General features: G+C 40.0%; 1 protein-coding gene across 8 annotated transcripts in view; it reads right to left on the bottom strand.

Moving 5' to 3' along the window:
- Positions 1 to 21031, bottom strand: part of LYPD6B (LY6/PLAUR domain containing 6B) — a 137789-nt gene that overhangs the window by 40974 nt on the left and 75784 nt on the right. For 5 of the 8 annotated variants that reach the window (XM_012457090.3, XM_064382207.1, XM_012457089.2 and 2 more), the window contains one exon: positions 17100 to 17171. The exons of 1 other annotated variant lie outside the window; for it this stretch is intronic. The gene's annotated coding sequence lies outside the window, so the exon portion shown is untranslated. Of the gene's footprint in view, positions 1 to 17099; positions 17172 to 18667; positions 18816 to 19625; positions 19694 to 21031 lie in introns of those variants that run through there. 2 more of the 8 variants (XM_064382204.1, XM_012457091.2) reach the window with 1 other exon arrangement.

A 21031-nucleotide genomic window follows, 5' to 3' on the forward strand; every position in this document is an offset into this window, starting at 1 on the left:
AAGATGCAGTTTGAGCTTTCTTGCTGTTCAGGTGGCAGATTTAGTTGAACCACCATTAGTCCTATAAATGGGCTCTGCACATTGCCTGCTAAAGCTGCTCGTTGCAGGGAATGGATAATGAAGCACTCGGCAGGAATGAGATTTGCTCACACAGCATTAGCCATCTACTCCAATCCCTTGCAGATCCCATAGCAAAGCATCCTGCTGTTGACTCCCAAAATGTTGGGCCTCTAAGCCAAAAATCAATAATATATGAGTTGTTTCATTACCCCTGGTAATTTACATCCATTTTCTTTACAAAAAGCATCGCTAATGGCTGCCAAAGAAACAAGGTGAAGGGGAGTAAGAGACAGGAGAAAATAGCCAAATGGGAGCAGAACAAAGATAATCAAATAAACATTCAAGACACTAAAAACATAATCCCAGCCAGCTTTGTGAGTTACCACCTTAGCCACATGGCTACATATTTGACGGAAAGAGAGATCCAACAATGGGAAAATAAAAGCATTTCCCCACCAAGTGAGTAGCTGAAAATGCATTTGGAGAAGAATGGCATTGGGGTGTTCCAGGCTGACTCTCTCCATGCAATGTTAATCAAATTTACTCAGTTCACATGCTTGGGGGCCATTTCTCTAACCACAGATGCTGCCAATTCCACCTGCAATCTAAAAACCCAGGCTGTGCATTTGGGTACTCAGTTTGTCACGATAATAACTGAAACACCATTTTTCATGCTCTGCAGGATGCAAACACAGCTGAATTGATCCATTTAAATCTTCAAAAACAATTCAACTGAGGATGAAAGCAGGTAAGACATTTCAAAGAGATGTTTGGATGGTGGGTGTGTGTACAGGGAGAGGCACTTTTTGGTAGAGTTATTACCGGTTTAAAGCATGGGTGCTACTCTAATTTTAAAGTTTGTCAGGTATATATTCTATATGGCTGCACAAGACATCTTTTAGAATCAAGTCCACTGCCTTCTGTAGAGTCTTTGGGGTGCTACCATGCTAGCATGTAGGTGGCCCTCAGGCAGGTCTTGTCAACTGCCTTTAGTCACCTGTTTAGCCTGAACACCCCACCAAAGTAAAACAGCAGACATAGTTTGGAAGTCTGTGAATCAAATGGTTGAAGAAAGGGCAAGAAAGTCAGTAGATAACATGACCAAGTGCAAACCACAGGTCAGGGGTTAGGAGGTCATGGGGGCAGGCAGAGAGGTCTGTGCAGGGAGGTCTGGAGTCTAACTCCAGGCAGCTTATCAATGGAGACTTTATTCATTTCTTTCAATACCCTGCCACACTTTCTGAAACTAATGATCCTTATTCTGTAAGGCCCAGCTCAAATTTTATTTCCTTTGTCCTGAGCTCAGCAGGTGGTTATCTGTTCTCTTGGACATATCTGTACTAGGTATTATTTATTCTCTTATGTTTATAAAACTCTATCTTTATTATACAAGTGACACAACCACACATTGTTTATAAAACTCCATCTTTATTATACAAGTAACACAAACACACACAATTGTGTGCATACACACACATACAGTCACATGTCACATAATGATGTTTCAGTCAAAGTGGTCCTATAAGATGATAATGGAACTGAAAAATTCCTATCCCTTATTGGCTCTGTAGTCATAACTTTATAGCACAGCGCATTACTCACCTGTTTGTGGCGATGCTGGTGTAAACAAACTTACTGTGCCGCTTGTCGTATAAAACTGTAGCACAATTATGTGCACTACATAATACTTAATAATAAATGATTATGTTACTGGTTTATGTATTTATTTACTTTTATGTGTTTAATATACTTTATTATTTTAGAGTATACTTTTATTTATTTGTTTTAAAAAGGTAACTGTAAACAGCGTCAGGCAGGACCTTCAGGAGGTATCCAGGAGAAGGCATTGCTACCATAGGAGATGTCAGCTCCATGCTTGTTATTGCCCCTGAAGACCTTCCAGTGGGACCTGATGCGGAGGTGGAAGACAGTGATATTGATAATCCTGACCCCGAGTAGGCCTAAGCTAATATGTGTGTTTGTGTCTTAGTTTTTAAGACAAAAGTTTAAAAAGTAAAAAAATAAAAATAAAAATTTTAAAAATAGAAAAATTGTGGATAAAATAAGGGTATAAAGAAAAAATATTTTTGTATATCTGAAAAATGTGTTTTAAGGTAAATGTTATTACTTAAGAGTTAAAAAGTTAAAAATATTTCAGTTTATACAGTAAAAGTTACAGTAAACTAAAATTAATTTGTTATCAAAAAGAAAAAATATTTTTAATAAATTTAGTGTAGCCTAATTATAGTGTTTTTAAAGTCTACAGTAACGTCCCGGGCCTTCACATTCACTCACCACTCACTCACTCACTCACCCACAGTGAGTGAAGTTACAGAGCAACTTCCAGTCCTGCAAATTCTACTCATGGTAAATGCCCAATACATGCAGACCACTTCTTATCTCTTATACAGTATTTTTATTGTACTTATTTTATGTTTAGATATATTTGGATGCCCAAATACTTCCCACTGTGTTACAACTCCCTGAAGTATTCAGTAGAGTCATATGCTGTATAGGTTTGTAGCCTAGGAGGAATAGGCTATACCATATAGCATGGTGTATACTAGGCTATACCGTTTAGGTTTATGTAAGTGCACTCTATGATGTTTGCGCAATGATGAAATTCCTTAACAATGCATTTCTCAGAACATATCCTTGTCATTAAGTAACACCTGACTACACACACACACATACACACAGAGAGGGAGATGAAAGAGATTATGCACAGAGTATTATAATTATATATTTCTTACTTTCACTAGACTATAAACTTAATGCTTTTATTTCCAAATCTTATTTTAGGTTCAGTGGACATGTTCAGGACGTGCAGGTTTGTTACACAGGTAAACGTGTGTCACAGTGGTTTGCTACACAGATCGTCCCATCACTCAGGTATTAAGCCCAATATCCATTAGCTATTCTTCCTGATTCTCTCCCTCCTCCCACTCCCCACCCTCAGACAAGAGTCCAGCAACACATCAAAAAGCTAATCCACCACAATCAAATAGGCTTCATCCCTAGGGTGCGAGGTTGGTATGACATATGCAAATCAATTAATGTGATTCATCGCATAAACAGAACTAAAGACAAAAAAAACACATGATTATCTCAATAGATGCAGAAAAGGCCTTTGATAAAATTTAACATCCTTCATGTTAAAAACTCTCAATGAACTAGGTATTAAAGAACCATTCCTCAAAATAATAAAGACCACAAATGACAAACCCACAGCCAGTATCATACTGAACGGGCAAAAGCTGGAAGCATTCTCCTTGAAAACTAGCACAAGTCAAGGATGTTCTCTCTCACCACTCTTATTCAACATAATATTGGAAGTTTTGGCCAGGGCAATCAGGCAAGAGAAAGAAATAAAGAGTATTCAAATAGGAAGAGAGGAAGTCAAACTATCTTTGTTGGCAGATGACATGATCCTTTTTCTAGAAAACACCATCATCTCAGCCCAAAAGCTTCTTAAGCTGATAAGCAACTTCAGCAAAGTCTCAAAATGCAAAATCAATGTGCAAAAATTACAAGCATTCCTTTACACCAAGCTGAGAGCCAAATCATGAATGAACTCCCATTCACAATTGCCACAAAAGGAATAAAATACCTAGGAATACAGCTAATAAGGGAAGTAAAGGACCTCTTCAAGGAGAACTACAAACCACTGCTCAAAGAAATCAGAAATGACACAAACAAATGGAAAAACATTCCATGCTCATGGATAGGAAGCATCAATATCGTGAAAATGGTCATACTGCCCAAAGCAATTTGTAGATTCAATGCTATTCCCATTAAACTATCATTGACATTCTTCACAGAATTAGACTACAAACTTTTTGAAAGCAGGAACCACATCTTGTAAATTGTGTACTAGACACAACATTAAACATTCACAAATGAACAATTCTCTGAATTAATAAATAAAGGTGCAGATTAATATGCAGATAAGTAGCTGGTTTGTAGCAAGTAGAAAAAAAATGGAAGTGATTAGTTAGGTTTAGGATGTGTATCATAACATGAAGTCCAGCCAAACAAATCTCCCTTCTTTTGTGACATGGTTACAGGATATTAATTCAGTAAAATTCCATACACAACCTAGATTTTGGCAAAGCAATACATAGAATATTCTATCCTTAGGGAAATGATAGCAAATTATGAGCTGCCAAATAATATTTTTTAAATAGATGAGTCTCAACCCCAAATGTGCTAATAGTATCCTGAAGAACTCTGTCATTTATTGTATTTAACATTTTTATCAATTACTTGAATGAAGAGAAGATGACTTTTTAATCAAACTTACTGATAGCACAAAGCCAGGAATGGCAGCTACTATGTTTCAAGCAGAATAAAGATGAAAAAAAAAGGCTTGACAGACTAAAGCGTCAGCTGAAATCAACAAGATGCTAAATATAAAGTTATGTTTCAAATAATCAACAACACAGGCAAAGAATAACCAAGACCTTGCTAGATAGCAATTCATCTATATGAATTTTAAGTAATTACAAACACCATGTCTTTTTAAAAAAATACAGTAATAGTGCTGCTGCTTAAACTAATGCACAACTGAACCTCATCCTAATCAAACAAAATTATTCTTCACAATTGTATTAGTCAGGGTTTTCCAGAGAAATTGAACCAACAGAATATATATATATTCTATTAAAAGATACTGGCTCAAGCAATCAGGCAGAGAGAGGTAATTCAATCCTCCTCTGCCTTTTCACTCTGTTCAGGCCCTTAATGGATTGGACAGCGCTCACCCACATAGACGAAGAGGGCCATCTACCAATTAAAGTTTAGCTCATCTCGTCTAGAAACATTCTCACAGACACACCCAGAAATAATGTTTTACTAGTTATCCAAGCATCCCAGACCATCACAATGAGTGTGATCTTCTTTGGAATATTACATCCAGTTCTGATTAGGAGATCCACAGAACAGATGTCCTGGTTGTACCACTGAACAAGGCACAAGCACATGCTGCATCAACTCTGACCTGAAATCACCTCTCCAAGAAGGGCTTTGTCTTTACAAATCCATGCATGTAGTCAGGTTGGTTTTGAAGCCCATGATGACTGGTCTGAAGGAGGAGATCCTGCCACTGACACCTTAATGTAAGGAGGCTGATATGGTTTGGCTGTGTCCCCACCCAAATCTCATCTTTAATTGTAGTTCCTATAATCTTCACATGTCATGGGAGGGACCCAGTAGAAGGTAATTGAATCACGGGGGTGGCTACCCCCATGCTGCTATCTTTGTGACAGTGAGTTAATTCTCACAAGGTCTGATGATTTTATAAGGGGATTTTCCCCCCTTTTGCTCATTCTTCTCCTTCCTGCCGCCATGTGAAGAAGGACATGTTTGCATCCCCTTCCACCATGATCGTAAGTTTCCTGAGGCCTCTCCCACCATGCTGAACTGTGAGTCAATTAAACTTCTTTCCTTAGTAAATTACCCAGTCTCGATATATCTTTATTAGCAGTGTAAGAATAAGCTAATACAGAGGGATACGTAAAATGAGGCAGAGGGTAGAAACCAGGAGCCTGGGAGCCATAAAGCAGGGTGCTCAGATTGAAGACATGCAATTCAGGATGGAGGGGAATCACAATGCCATGGGCTCTCACACAGATCATTGGTTTTTATTATAGATCCTGGGAAAGAAACCACAGAGCAAATTTCAGTACTAGATTGTTTTTTCCCTAAACCAACACAACCACATCTTCAACACCATACTGCCAATGTTCTTATATCTTTAAATAGTGGAGAAGAGCATTGAAAAGTAATTTTCTTATTCAAAACCTTTCCCTGCAATCCATATGTTATTGTAAACATGTGGCCTTTCTCAAGTCTTCCTTTCCATATACCCCTTTCCTCTCCAACCATGATATTCACAGATACAAACTAACAACTAGAAAATAGGCTGGGGATAAATGATAAAAAAAAAAAAAAAAAAAAAACCTGACTTCAAAAAAAAAGCTCTCACATAAGGAATGAGAAAAACAGAATTCCTATCTTTGAGTAATAAAAACTGAAAGGGAAGGGGAATTTTACAGACCCAGAAAGTGATGAAATAAAGAGAAAGACATCAAGTCTACCCAAAAGGTAATAAAATATTTTATTTGTTTTTTGATTGTGAAAAAGAAAATAAATCATTAAAATGACTGTCAGAATGCCTCAAGGAGAAGGGCATGGAATAGGACTTGGCTATAAATGTTGTGGAGAGTAATAAAAGAGTTGGTGTTGTTTCCTTAGCATTTGCCTCGGCTCAGCCTTCCCATTTCAACACAGGAATTGCAGGCAACAGTAAAGTCAACCCGCTCCCGGGCACACATTATTGCCTTTCCATTCAGGCCTTATCGGAGAGTCCCAGAGTGGCTGCTCCCGCCTGCAACCAGGTCCTATCTCACACTGACCCTACAGGACATGCTGTCAAACTGCCGGGGCTTCAGGATCACCATTTGTTTTATTTTCACAGCTACTAATTATTTCATGTATGCCTGCTTATAAAACATTTATTTTTCTTAGTTCTAAGGATTCAAGATGAAGAAGACAAGGTTCCTGCCCCAAGGAGCTCTGTCTAAAGTCTAAAGGGCCTTGGATTAATTCTGATGTTGTTTAATGATGTATTTCAAGTGCCTGAAGACAGAGAAAGGTGACAGAATAGCTGCTATAATAGTGATTGTTGGTTTTATTTAAACCTAGGAAGGATTAGGTTAAGAATTTGTAGAAAAGAAGCAGGATTTTCTATTAACCCACAAACTTACATTCAGCATTTTGCCTTGAGTATTTTCTTTTGATTTTCTACATGCCAGGTTCTCCCATGAACCACGATGTTTCAAAATACAGCTCCTACTCAAAGCTATGTGTCTCTAGATCTGTAATGAATACAAATATTAAGACTTCTGAAATAAACTGAACCTTGAAATGAACTGAACACACATGGCTATCAATGTGGATTTCTATAACTACCCATACATTCAAAATTAATCCAGGACAATCCAATTTGGGAGACATTTGTCTCCCAAATCAGGCACAACAGGACCCAAGAATAGCACAGAGAACAGTGAAGTGATAGAAGACAGATGGTATTTGTAAAATGGAAATGACTCCAGCTGCCTTTCAATAGTCCTCATCTATGATGGCACATGTCAAGTGTGAACGCCCTCTCAGCACTGTTACAAGAACAAGGCCTGAAAGAAGATTTACTAAAATCCCCACCAAATACTGAGTGGTTAACATGCAATATGACTATGAAATTACAGGCAAGAGGTACAGGCAAATCGCCATCCATTGTCATAGCTGTATCTTTGCCCTTGTGATCAACCAGACTAGCTGTAGAGTCTGGTCACTCATATAATCGTTCTGTACTGACCAATAAGATGGCCACTTTTGGCAATACCGACCAATACAATTTCTCAAATAGAGACATGGCTGAAGACCTGGGCCTATGAAATATCTTTCGGGAAGGAGCCACAACTTCTGTGGCCAAGGCACATTCATATAATTCATATTACTAATCAGAATCCTTGGCCCTAGACTCCCATTGCCTGGAGATTCTTATTCAGTGGAAACCAAAATGCACCAGCTTGGATGACTCAGGGGGAGTGGTAATGATGGGATGAGTAATCGTTCTCTTGAAGTTAGGATAAGAACAGTTGTTCATTACCTGACGGGACAGGTTTCTCAGGCTGGCAGGGAACAGAACAAATAAATCAATGTCGCTTTCCTCCCTAACATCTTAAAACCCTGTATTTAAAGTCTGCATTTCAGCTCACAACTCAAGGAAAGCAATCCCCAGAACTATCCATTTGGCCTCTGGTGATAACAGGGATCGACTGAAGATAGGTGAAAAATGGAAGAGAAGATATTTGTAACTTTAGTTTCAGGAGAGAAATCCTATAGGAACACTAGCTGGTTGTCTCTCTTAGGTCACACACTTGGTTATTTTAGGAATCCCTTTTATACAACTAATGCAGTGTCTTTTTGAAGCAAGCCAGATGCACATGTTGACAAGGAACAGTAAAACCCTCTAACGTGGAAGTCCAGTTTAAAGACTTGACCATTGAGAACCTTATTCCCCTTTAGAGTCATGCTCCAATCAGACTTCCAGAGTAACACTACTTCCTGTTTGGTCAACCAGGACTACCAATGCCTGCCAGCTTTGCTTTTTATTAAGTTTGGTTGATTAACATGAGTTTGCCTTTGGCTTTTGCTAACATTGCCAATTTTGGGGAATCAGTGGTGCCCAGGAGAAGGACATGAGTGTGATGTGTGTGTTGAAAGTGGACAAGTGAGAGAGAGCTGGGTCTCTCACCTAGACCCCCAAGAGTGGGTCCATGAATGAATTAGGGATTCTCATTTCCTAATTAATCTGAATCTTCTTACCATTTCCATATTGCATTACTCTAATTTACCCTTTTGGAGGGGATATGTTAAAATATAGTTTAATTACAAATGAAGTACTATTAACAAACCTATAGAAAATACACTGATTTAATAGAGGACAAGTAACTGTCTATATAATTGTTGCCCATTAGAGTTCTGTTACATAATACCTAAATAGGTTCATACCATGTGTGATTTGGGCAATAATCTGTTTGGGTACACTGCTAAGGCTCCAAAGTAAACTTAAAAAGGCTTGAACACACACTTGATCGAGGCATACCTGAGACTTAATGCAAAAGAGAAGCTGGACCCCTACGATCAGAGTGTGTGCTGCAGGTTCCATTATTGTCCAAACACAGTCATTCGTCATCTGTCTGGTGGCACCACACTGGTGGTTACACGATCTGCCATCCAGGAATAACAATCTTTACGCTTTTTGTTCTAGCAAGGACCTACATTCAGAGAACAGGCATGGGGAAACACAGCTGATAACAGACAGAACTCAATATTCCCAGTTTAAATATGGAAATGATCATGGTGAGAACCGGCAAATCGTGCATGGGCTTGTCATGTTTAGACACAGAAGAGGTTTTCATCTCCATTCTAGAAAGACTTCCTGAGGATGAAATTTCAAGGGAAGCTTCAGGTTAAATATGAAATGCAAGGCTTTGGTTGGATTGTTGATAACAAGCTTTAAAGAAGGTGCCACTCAGCACAATTTACAATAGCAAAGACCTGGAACCAACCCAAATGCCCATCGATGATAGACTAGACAGGAAAAATGTGGCACATATACACCATGGAATATTATGCAGCCATTAAAAACGAGGAGTTCGCATCCTTTGTAGGGACATGGATGAACCTGGAAACCATCATTCTCAGCAAACTGACACAAGAACACAAAATCAAACACCACATGTTCTCACTCATAGGTGGGTGTTGAACAAGGAGAACATATGGACACAGGGAGGGGAGCACTATACACAGGGGTCTGTTGGGGGGGAGTGGGGGTGACAGCGGGGGGGTGGGGAGTTGGGGAGGGATAGTATGGGGAGAAATGCCAGATATAGGTGAAGGGGAGGAAGGCAGCAAATCACACTGCCACGTATGCTCCTATGCAACAATCTTGCATGTTTTTCACATGTACCCCAAAACCTAAAATGCAATTAAAAAAAAAAAAAAAAAAAGAAGGTGCCACTGAGGATAATGAGAACGTTGCTAAAGTGGCTGCTACTGTGGACTGGAACCTGACGGATGCACGTGCAAATGAGTAAATATGCCTTTGACCATTCAAAGCACCATCCCTAGCTTGTCTTCCTCGCCAAGAACCAGCCTAGAGCAAGGTTCTTTTTTTCTTCTTTTGGCTTACTGCAAACTCCGACTCCCTGGTTCAGTTCAATGACTCTCCTGCCTCAGCCTCCTGAGTAGCTGAGACTACAGGCAAATGCCCCCGTGCCTGGTTGGTTTTTGTATTTTTGGAGAGACGGGGTTTTGCCACATTTGCCACACTGGTCTTGAACTCCTGACCTCACGTGACCCACCTACCTAGGTCTCCCAAAGTTTACAGGCATGAGTCACCACACCTGGCCCAAAGTTCTTTAAAAACGAACAAACAAACAACAACAAAAAAAACTCTTTATATGTTTATTATTGTTAAGCAATCATCTTCAGAAAAAAATCAAAAGGAGGGGCTTCCACAAGCTTTCAAGTATTGTCTTTCCTGCAACAGTGGTCATAAAACCAACAAGAAAGGGGAACAATTAAACCCAGGAATCCTAGGGTGAGTCAAAATTGCAGTGATTTAAAGGAATTGCCACATCTGAAACATCCTCTATGGGGATAAGGTGAATAAAACCTCCCTTTCAGGAAGTAGGATGACTTACTCATGCACACGAGGATCCTGTGGTGAACCACAATTTTCTGAGCCCACTAAATCATGCCTGCTTCCCCACTGTCCCAGAAGACCCAGCTGTCTCTCCCCTATACCCCACCACACACATACCACACTCAACATCCTTCTCCTGGGCACCACTAGTCCCCCAAAATAGGCCATGTTAGCAAAGCCAAACTCATGTTGATCAACCAGACCTCCTAAAAAGCAAAGCTGCAGGCTTTGGTAGTCCAGATTGACCAAGCAGGAGGAAGCAGAAAAGATACTGGTATGTTTGCCAGATACATCACAGAAAGCAATTAAGTTTATGGCAGGGAAAAAAACAGCTCCAAAGCCCTCTGAAACAAAAGATGCTTCCTGCCTGTAGTCTGTTCTGGGCCATTCTGTCATAATGGCAGGCTGAGCTATTCAGTGGCAGCAGCCAAGAGTAAAACACTGTTTGGAGAGAGAACCAGCCCAATCTCGGCTGCAGAGACCTGCCTGTCAGGTTTTCATTTCTATGCTAGGGGGATAAACTGTCCCAGCTGGTTTGAATAACAAAAGAGGAAAATGAGCATCCACAAGAAAAAAAATATTTAATGCAGAAGAGGATTATAAACTCTTCAAGATTAGTTGAAGGAAAGGATTATGAAGTTAACAGAGTTTCCACTGGTACGGGAAAATATTCCTAGGATGTCATGGTTGACAAGCAAGAAAGCTGTCCTTCTGAGAAGTTCTTGATGTGGGAAGGTGAGAATGATGGAAGGGGCTGGGCAATCTGCAGCCTGGGTCTTCCTAGTCCCCATCCCATGATATTTCCTCTCTGGTGGGGCCGTACATGTCCAGATTGCCCTTTTTCCAGCTCAGAGTCTAGCTGGAGTTCATATTAGGGTGAACATGTAAGTTCTCATGAGTGCAGAGTTGTAGCAAACACTCTCAATAGCAATGGAATAGACATCGATGCCAACCTGAGCCCACATAAGATGATGAGGATGTCAGGGGGCCAGTTGTAGAGTCAAGAGACAAGGATGGGATTTAAGGGAGAGAGAAGATGCTAGGCAGCCAGAGTGCCTTCCCTTAAGCCTTAGATTGGCAGTCTCTCCCTCACTCCAGAGCTAAATGGAGAATGAGGTAGGACGATCCTGAGACACAAGTCTAGTCCTGTCTCCTAAATGTGTCCATGCCCCTCAAACAGAAAGGGTCCCTAATTTATAGCTGAGAAAACTGAGGCACAGAGAGATTAAGTAACTTCTTACTGCAACTCATATTGGTACTATGAGCTACTTTATTCATGGCTGAAAGGGTGACCTCAAAAATGTCAGTAAAATTTGTCATTTTTCTTAGATAAACCACCTGTTCTACCTGGACACTGGACTGAATTAAGTTCAACAAACACTGGATTTAAAAGGCTATCAACCCACACTTTGCTTGGGATAGTCCTCAAACAAAAAGCTAAATAAACACAACATTCTTTTCTCTGGGGCTGTCTTTCTGATTACTTGAAGCCTAAAAACAAGAGGCTATCTGAAAGTTACAGAAGGCATTATTAAATATCCTCATTCTTCAAATGCCTGCAATCAAAGAGAAGAATAAGAACCCTCTGCCCCCGCCCCTACCCCCAGGAAATACCAGTGGGCTCAGGAGAATTACTCTGTGTTCCATGGGATCATGAGTGTCTTTATTACATCTAATTAGGGTTTCCTACAATGTGACAGAACCATGTTTGGTCACCTGGGTGTACCTAGGAAGGCCTAGCAACCATCTCTAAATAGCCAATCCCCCTGTCTCTAGAAAAACCACACAGTCCAAGAGACAACTCTGCTAAGAGTCACAAAGATTTAATTTCCATTGACTCAAGAAGCATTAGGGTTAACAGGTAGACTATGAAGCCTGACCTCCTGGGGTGGAATCCCACTTAGCTGCTATATGACTTCGAGGGGAGTTATTTAACCTCTCTGTGTCTCAGTTTTCTTACCTATAAATTGGGGATAAAAATCATACCTAATCATAAGATCTTGTCATGACCAAATGAGCTATGATATGTAATAGTGCTGGACATACAGTAAAATAGTGCTGGACATACAGTAAAAACAATATTAGTGTCTGCTTGTGTTGTTATTAACTTTATTATATTCTTATGTACATTGCCAAAGACCTCTGCTTTCCAGACTTCTCTCAGATGGGCTGACAAGACTATCCCCTTTTCCAGGATTTTTCAAAGACAAAATAAAATAATTTTAAAATAATTTCAGATTGCTTTTATATCAAAGTTAAGAGCCTGCAATAAATGTAAAATGGCTATGAATTCTTTGTAGCTACTCTGAGTTAGAGGTGGAGTCTATTTCCAATCCCCTCCCATTGAATCTGGGCTGGATCTAAAACTTCCTTTGACCAACAGAACATGGCAGAAGAGAGGCTATGTAATTTCTGAGGTTTTGCTCTCATCCTCTTGTCAGAAAGTTCTGTCATGTGAAGGAGGTTGAGCTAGCCTATTGAAAGGGGAGACCATATGGCAGAGATGAGTCATCCCAGCTGAGATGCCCTAGATCACCTAGCTCCCAGGTACCAGCTGAGTGCAGGGTATGAGTGACCCCAGGTGAAACTAACAAAAGAACCACCCAGCTGAGGCCAAATGGCAATGTTAGCAAGAGTGCCCAAATTGCTGACCCACAGAATCATAAGCAAATAAAACAGTTGTTGTTTTAAGCCACTATGTTTGAGGTGGTTTGTTATGCAATAGATAACTGATACAAGGCCCTACACAAATGATGTTTTATTATCAATAGCATTTCAAACACACATACATAAAACCAGGCCACTTGGTTATTTGCCAGCAGGTTTACCAACCATCACGTGGTGCTTCCAAGCTCTCATCTCACCCACCTAGGGCCAGTGAGGCAGCACATTCACTTGGGAAAAGCTAAGACAAATTAGTGATCGGATTTGGGAAGATGGAGGCAAGCTTTCTGCACCAAGGCAGAGTGCCAAGTTAGATTCTCGTAGAGGGATATCATGGGAATGCAGGATTTTGTTTGTTCCTTTTGGTCTACAATACAATACAAAGCCAGAAATGCATGAATTTGGCTTCCTTGGAAGCAGTGTTATTCCAGAACACTTGAATATTGCACAACAGTGTGGGTAGACACCTTCATGGAACGAGCCAACCAATTCAAGGTCAGCATCACTAGGGGAGAATCAAGGGAGCCAGTCGGAACCAATCATGTCATTTCCATGGTCCAGATCTGTGGCTCCAAGAATGCAGGAAGCTCCAAATGCCTCCATTTTATTCTGCTGGTCAAAGCAAGTGAAGGACTTCAGGATATGCCACTCTAAAACATACTGTATTAGTAATGACTATTTTGAGCTGAAGTCATTTGAAAAACAGCAAACGCAGAGAGAGGCTTTCTCTGGGCTCCCCTTCTCTGCCTAAAGACAGACAGGTGCTCCAAAAGGAACTTGGTTGTCATCAGTTCTCTCCATAGAAGCTTCATCAACCAGGGGAGATTAACTCTTATTACAGGTAAGGACACTAGAACACACACCCCACCCAGACAAACCCTGTCACAAACTACTGTGTATCTCCCATTTGTTCTTCTGAGGGCCCATTCATCTTCCCGAAAAATCATTTACTCTTCCCTTAGTTGCCTATATCCCTCCTCCCGTCTCTCCTGTGAAGAGAGTATATGAGCTCCAAAATCTGACTGTGTCTTTGGATATTCACTTTTTTCCTTATGCCCTTATGCATGTAATAAATTTGCATACCTTTTCTCCTGTTAATCTGCCTGTTGTCAGTTTATTTCACAGACCCAGTTGTTGACCCCACAGGTTAGAGTGAAAGTCTTCCCTTCCCACCACAAGAGAATGATTACACTCTAAGCTGTGATTTTACTGTGACCTAAACCAAAGGTTATTTCACTCTAGGACACAGGGGGAAAAAATAGCAAGCTCCATAAATCAGTGTTCCCACCCCTGTAACATGAGGGAAGAACTGATACTCAACTTTATAGGGAAATTGCTCTGAAATATGTGATGAAAGGCTCTGGAAGCTTAAGTCCCTGTTTGTTATAAACAAAACTACCACATTTAAATGAAAACGATCTTACTCAATTATTTGGTAAGCTGAACAGCCACGGTGCTAAAGGTTCTTACACAAGCCCGGTAGCCTTTGTCTGTGCATTACCTGTTTCTTCTTGTTTGTTGAGCTCATTCTTTGTAGTATCTATTTTGTGGATATGTCAGCATGGAGGAAAAAGTTGTTGAGGGTGCAGAAGCAGAAATAGCAAGAATTATATAAAAATAAGACAATTCTTCTAAGAGTTTACAGGTCTGATCATCGTGAAAAACAAAATCCCCTGCTTAAATCATCTCAGACTAACCCCACTGAGCCCAACCAAAATTGCTGAATCTATTGAAAGTGATCAGGTTATGAATCAAGAGAGTTCAGAAAACTCCTGACTGTGTGGAATTACAGAGCTGATGAGATGTTCACAGATGAAGATGCCATAAAATAAAGTAACTAACCCAAGAAATTGCAGCTAGCTTTGGTACAGAGCTGGATTTGGGCTCCAGGCCAGCGGGACCCCTGACCCACCCCACAGAGACCCCTCTCAAGATACAAGGTATTTACAATGTGAGGGGATGCAGCCACCCCATAATTACAACTCAGTTGCTCAGAAAACAGAAATTAGCTATCAAATATGGTGGGGGGCGGGGCGGCAGAAACTCTGCACTTATCATGTAGGAGCAAGTCAAGATTATAACTTCTTGTTGAGTAGATTAAAGTTCTCTAACCACACACATTTAATAGAGTACTCAGCAGCCATTAAAATAGGCAAAAGCACAAGAAATGACTTATATTTAAAGTTCAAAACTTAAGTCTATAGAGACTATGTGAAAAAACTATATAGAAAGGGGAAACAGCAGCAAAATACACTAACGTGTTCGTGACGACAACTGGCACCTTTTAAAATTGGGTGATCTTTACTCTTAATTCTTTCTGCTGTTCTCCATAGGCCAAATATGCTTTAATGATCTTGAACTACTTAAATGCTCTTGAATTTTTTGACTACTTTCGTGCAGAAGAGATAAAATGTCAACAGCAGGTAGTGGTCAGGGGCAAAAGGCAACGCAAGCAGGGGTGAGTGTGGACATTGAGTAAAGCACAGCCATGTGGGATTGGCCCCATTCTGTGCTGTTCAATGGGTTACATCGCAGTTCTGCCACTTTTTGGCTTGATTGTCTAACTTTGGGCAACTTATCTAATCTCTTAGGTAAGTGTCAGTTTGAACTGTAAAAGGTGGCTATTAATAGACCCTTCCTCACAGGAATGCTGTGCAGAGTGAGAGAGAGAATCCATACAAAATGCTTAGTGTCTGTTAGAGAGTAAGAAAGCACAAACGTTAACTGTAGTGATGGTGGGGACAGAGACGGTTAATGCTAGAGTTACATTTTATCACCATGGTGATGATGATGATCCTGACACTGTTTAACACTGTTACTAACAAAGAATTACGTTTCCTTATTTTGGAAAATGACCCAATGTCTCCATCTGTCTTAAGACTAGATTGTCATTCCCCTGATTTTTATGTCTTTTGGGTTTCTTACTAGCAGACTCTCAAGTTGAAGTTACAGCTCACACACCACCCGATATGCCCCGGGGAAAAGAGTGATGATAATATACAAATTCCTGCTTGTTGTCTTGGGCCTTACCAGGGTCATAAAATGTTATCCATTTAGAAAGGCATCTTAGCAGATACTTTACAGAATTCTGCTTTGTACTTGAAACATATAATTATCATTAACAAACACAGACGCTAATAATTCAATCTGCTCTTTAGGCGAGAAACATAACATAAACATGGCCCTGGCCAGATCAGCTCATAATCTCAGATAATTTGCTTTGCATGTTTCCTCCCTCTCTTCCACCGATCAGATGCAAAGTGGGAGGTCTGTCTGCAAGGCAGAAGGCCTCTGGGCTGGTACTTGATAGTCTTGATAGCCAAAAAGACTACTCAGACGACCAGGGCCAGTCCCCCAAGTCTCACACAGGTATTCCTTGGCATTTGCTGCCTGCCCTCAGAAAAATCAGATATCTGATTTAATGTCTTCACCTAGAAAAATGGAGTCAGGCCTGACACACTAACCTGGTCAACCTGTGCAATAAGCACCACGCCTAAAACCAAAAGGCAAAATGCATCAAGTAAAAAGCTATCATCAGTTGAACACATAACGTTCAATGTGCCCACATCCATCTATGCTGTCTCTCTTCTTTGTTGGGGCAAGACTCTAGTCCTGTTTTGGATCAGTAAATATTTCCTAAGGCTTAACATGTAAAGGTCCTGTAATTAAAAATGCTCAGTAATTAGTGCACACACATTCTAGGTGTATTCAGCAATGTCACTTACTGCAGACACTTTTGAACATTGCTCCATACCCCCGACATAGCCCCTATCTACCACTGAGAAGATTACTCTGAGGAAGTTCTCTTTCAATTGACCAAATTAGCTTCTGTGGTAAGCAGAGAAGTCTTTGATCTACTAACCATTCGCTGAGCATGGGGACCCCCCGTTTGGTTCACCAGAAATGTAACTTAAGCTCAAGCCAAACTTCCAAACCGCAGGACCACAGTGAGCAGTGAGGGTTTAGGATGGGAAACCTGGCAAACTGCCGAGGAGATGGGAAAAAGACAGAGTCCCAGGACTTTCAGAAGTCCACTCCAAACTACCTAACCAGAGCTCCCAAATGAAAAGCTGAGGGCTGCTGTAACAGCTGCCATTCTTACCTTGAGAAACAGAATGTGGTTGTCAGGCTCCTCTCTGGAACAGTGAAAAGGTTTGCACTCAGAGTAATCAGCCTACCAGAGATAATAAAGATAAGGTAAGAGCCACTGCTGACAATGAGTTACGTTCCTGAACAACTGGAATGTTTTCTAACAAAAGGCAGGTTTCTGGATGTTCGGAGACATTTCAGAACAGGACAGCAATACAGTCAATTGAACAATCTCAAATGCATGAAATCCCTGGAATCAAGTCAAGGTGGGGCCATTAACATTACAGAGAGTGTGAACCAGCGTTTTATTAACACACACCTGGGCCCCGTCTAATTAAGAATGGTAATAACTGGTGAAATCATACACTTCATCACGTCCCTCCACAAAAATGTCTGTTTACCAAAGACCTGGCAGAACTCTCTATAACACTGGCATATATCAGGGTATTTGGCAGGTCGCAGCATTCACACATTCACGCATTCAACACATCCACAATGAAGACTCTGTACCATTTAACCTGGTTTGGAAGACAGCCCTACCAGCTGATGAAATAATGACAACATGAGTCTTGAACCCAGATGAGGTGGTGGGAGGGAACTGGAATGTTTCCCTATATGCATTCACATGAGCAAATATAAAAGACAAAAATTATGCCCAATTTTAAGAAAATTCTATTATATATTTATATCTTTCTTTGTAAGAGATCTCACTCTGGCCCAGGCTAGAATACAATGGTATGATCATAGCTCACTATAGCCTTAAAGTCCTGGGCTCAAGCAATCCTCTTAGCCTCTTGATAGATGGGACTTCAGGCACGTAGCACCACGCCTGATTAGTAGTAGTTAGTTCTATGTGTCGACTTGGCTAGGCTATGGTGCCCCTCTGTTTGGTGAGACCTCAGCCCATGCTGCTGAGAAGGTATTTTTAAGATGTGATTAGCATTTAAATCAGTAGATTTTGAATAAAGCAGATTGTCTTTCATAATGTGAATAGGCCTTGTTTGATCAGTTGAGGCTTTAAGAGAAAAGACTGAGGTCCCCCAAGAAGAGATGTTGTCTCCAGCCTCCCTTTAAATTCAAGATTGCAACATAACTCTTCCTTGGATCTCCAACCCGGTAGCCTGCCCTTTTAACCTCAGACTTGCCAACTCCCAGAGTTGTATGAGAAAATTTCTTAAAATAAATCCTTTCCCCCTACTCTCTTTCTTTCTACACACATACAGACACATGCACACACTGTCTAGGTCAGGGTTCTCTGAAGAACCCTAACTAGTACTAGTATGCCATCTAATTTCAAAAACAAATGAGTTAATTTACAAAACATATATACTATGTAAAGCAGACAACATAAAAAGAGGCTACTAAGAACATGAGAAAAAGTCCACAGAAATGTATGTTGTAAGGTGCTAAATTATTACTGATATGGTTCATAAATTAGGCTGTGAGCATGCTAGTAGCCAAAGCGAAGAAGAAAATAGACACACTATGGTCACACTGAACACGATATAAAATACCATATAACTCATGAGTGTTAGCTTCGTGTCATTGAGAAATTTCTTCCAAGTTGTTAACCTTCCCTACCTCAGGCAAATTCTTAAAGGATCCTTTATCATCCACATTTGAAGTGCAGAGTAATTAGTTAACAATGTCTCTAAGTATACACAGTAGGGAGTCTCCTATAATGTCTTCTTGTCACATATGACACCAAAGTACAATTCACTAAAGTGATCTAGCAAAGAAAAAAAAAAAACACATAAAAATCTGGACATCTGGCTTGATCCAGGGCTAAAATTACAATTTCTTGAAAAACTAATGAACTCCATATCCTTTGAGATATTTTCCATAAATTTTATTATTTCTTCCAATAAAAAGTTGAGTAGGAATTGGGCTTCAACTGTCTGAGACTACAGCCCTGGTAACAGCCTGGAGTAGAAGTTTTCTCTATTGCTGATTAGTAGCAAATCCACAGAAAAACTGCCCTCAGGCAGGTGTTTAAGCTCAAGTAATATATGTCTAAGTAATAAAACATTTAAATTTATATATTTGTATGTGTATAAGTCTCAAATATCCTTTCTGCATTGGGATCAACATTTTAAAACTTTATTATGGTAAAACAAGCAAAATAAAAATTTATCATTTTAACCATTTTTAGAGTGTCTAAGCACATTCATAATGTTGTATAACCATCACCATTATCCACTCCCATAACTTTTTTGTCATCCCAAACAGAAACTCTTACCTAATTCCCCATTTCCCCTACCCACAGCCCCTGGTAACCACTATTCTACTTTCTGCATCTTTGAGTTTGTCTATTCCAGGTATGTCATATAAGTGGAATCATACAATATTTCTCCTTTTTGTGTCTGGCTTATTTTACTTAACACATTGTTTTCAAGTTTCATCCATGTGGTAGTATGTATCAAAATATCATTCCTTTTTACGGTTCAATAATATTCCATTGTAAGCATACACCACATTTTGTTTATCCTGGAATCAATTGTTACATAATTAATTCACCAAGTAATTATAGAGTACTTACAGTGTGAAAAGTCTTCTTTTTTAAAATATTAACTATATTTTAAGAACCGTATGTAAGAGGTAGAAGAGCTACTCCACAAGGAACCAGTTAATTACACAAATCCTAGTTTCAGGATCACTAGCAACAGCAAGAAAATAAAAGTCTGTTAAACAGTTTTTCTTCCCTAAGGGTTTGGTAAATCTCCCCACTCCAATCTTAATTAATGTTCTTCATATTTAATGCTGAAGCGGGGCTACAATATCCCCTGCTATGTGTAACTCTTCATACCATGTGCCTAAAGCTTAGAATGTGTCATTCCTGACCTCCCACCCAGTGATAATGAGCTTTTATCAAAAAGCTGATGTCAAGAAGTCAGACACTGCGGTACCCTGAAGCATTGGCTACTATCCCTGCAGGTAAAATATCATCCAAAAGCTTTTCATTTCTAGGGCATATAAATAAGGTAACCAGCATTTTGTGTGCAAACATGGGTCCTCAGAAGAACACAGCTCTCAGCAAGAGAACCTAAGAGTTGAAAGAAAAGGAGAGAAGCTCCATTGTTCCCTGGTCTTAACCTTCAACCTTCTGTATAGAAGAGCAGATGGCATGAAGCGGGAATGTCAGTGCACACCTGAGTTCACAAAACTGGCACAGTGTGAGTCATCAAAAGATGTCCAGAGGAAGCCGACCAGAAACAATCATTTTTGTACACTGGCAAGGGAATTGCAAGCAAAATCAATAGCCATAAAGGATTCAGGCCACTCTGTTCAGCATAAACTTCACAGCTGGGAGGATCTGCTGTCATCTCAGATTGTTAGCACTTGGCCGAGTTGAAGTTCATTCACTACTTCTGTGTTCGGTTAGTTGGGAACATATCATTTAAACAACAAAAGATGTTGTAGAAAATTATACAAAATTAAGTCTTGGGTTCCTCCTGTGTGTTTTTAAAGACTGACTTCTAGAGCAACAAGGTGTTTTTTTTTTAAGACCAAATGAATACTGTTAAGATTGTTCTTTTTAGTATGTAAGTAACCAGTCCTTTGCCTCTAAAACAGGAGACATTCCCACAGCGTGCAGAAGCAAGACCCTAACAGACTGAAACGAGGATGCTAATACAAAGGATCTCAAGTTAGCCTAATCAGGGACCCCCAGAATGAGAAGGCACTCAGCTCTCTGTCCCAAGTAATTACTTACCCCATCTCAAGGCATCAGTAATACACATTCTGGAGAGATGAGATGCACAATTTGAGCACTAAACTTTTAGCTGTGAATACCATTCCTACCCCTCAAGTGTAATTAAGTTAATTCAGGCCTTTCTGATATACAACTCTCCCCAGAAAAGTCCCATTGGCCTGAATCCAATTCTCAAAGGTGAGAACCCCGATAAGGCAATCAAGGTTTATTGGTTATGAAACTGAACTTGAACT

This window comes from Aotus nancymaae, unplaced genomic scaffold, assembly GCF_030222135.1.
Source record: "Aotus nancymaae isolate 86718 unplaced genomic scaffold, 86718_ANA_hifiasm-v0.15.2.pri h1tg000029l, whole genome shotgun sequence".
Classification (NCBI taxonomy): domain Eukaryota; kingdom Metazoa; phylum Chordata; class Mammalia; order Primates; family Aotidae; genus Aotus; species Aotus nancymaae.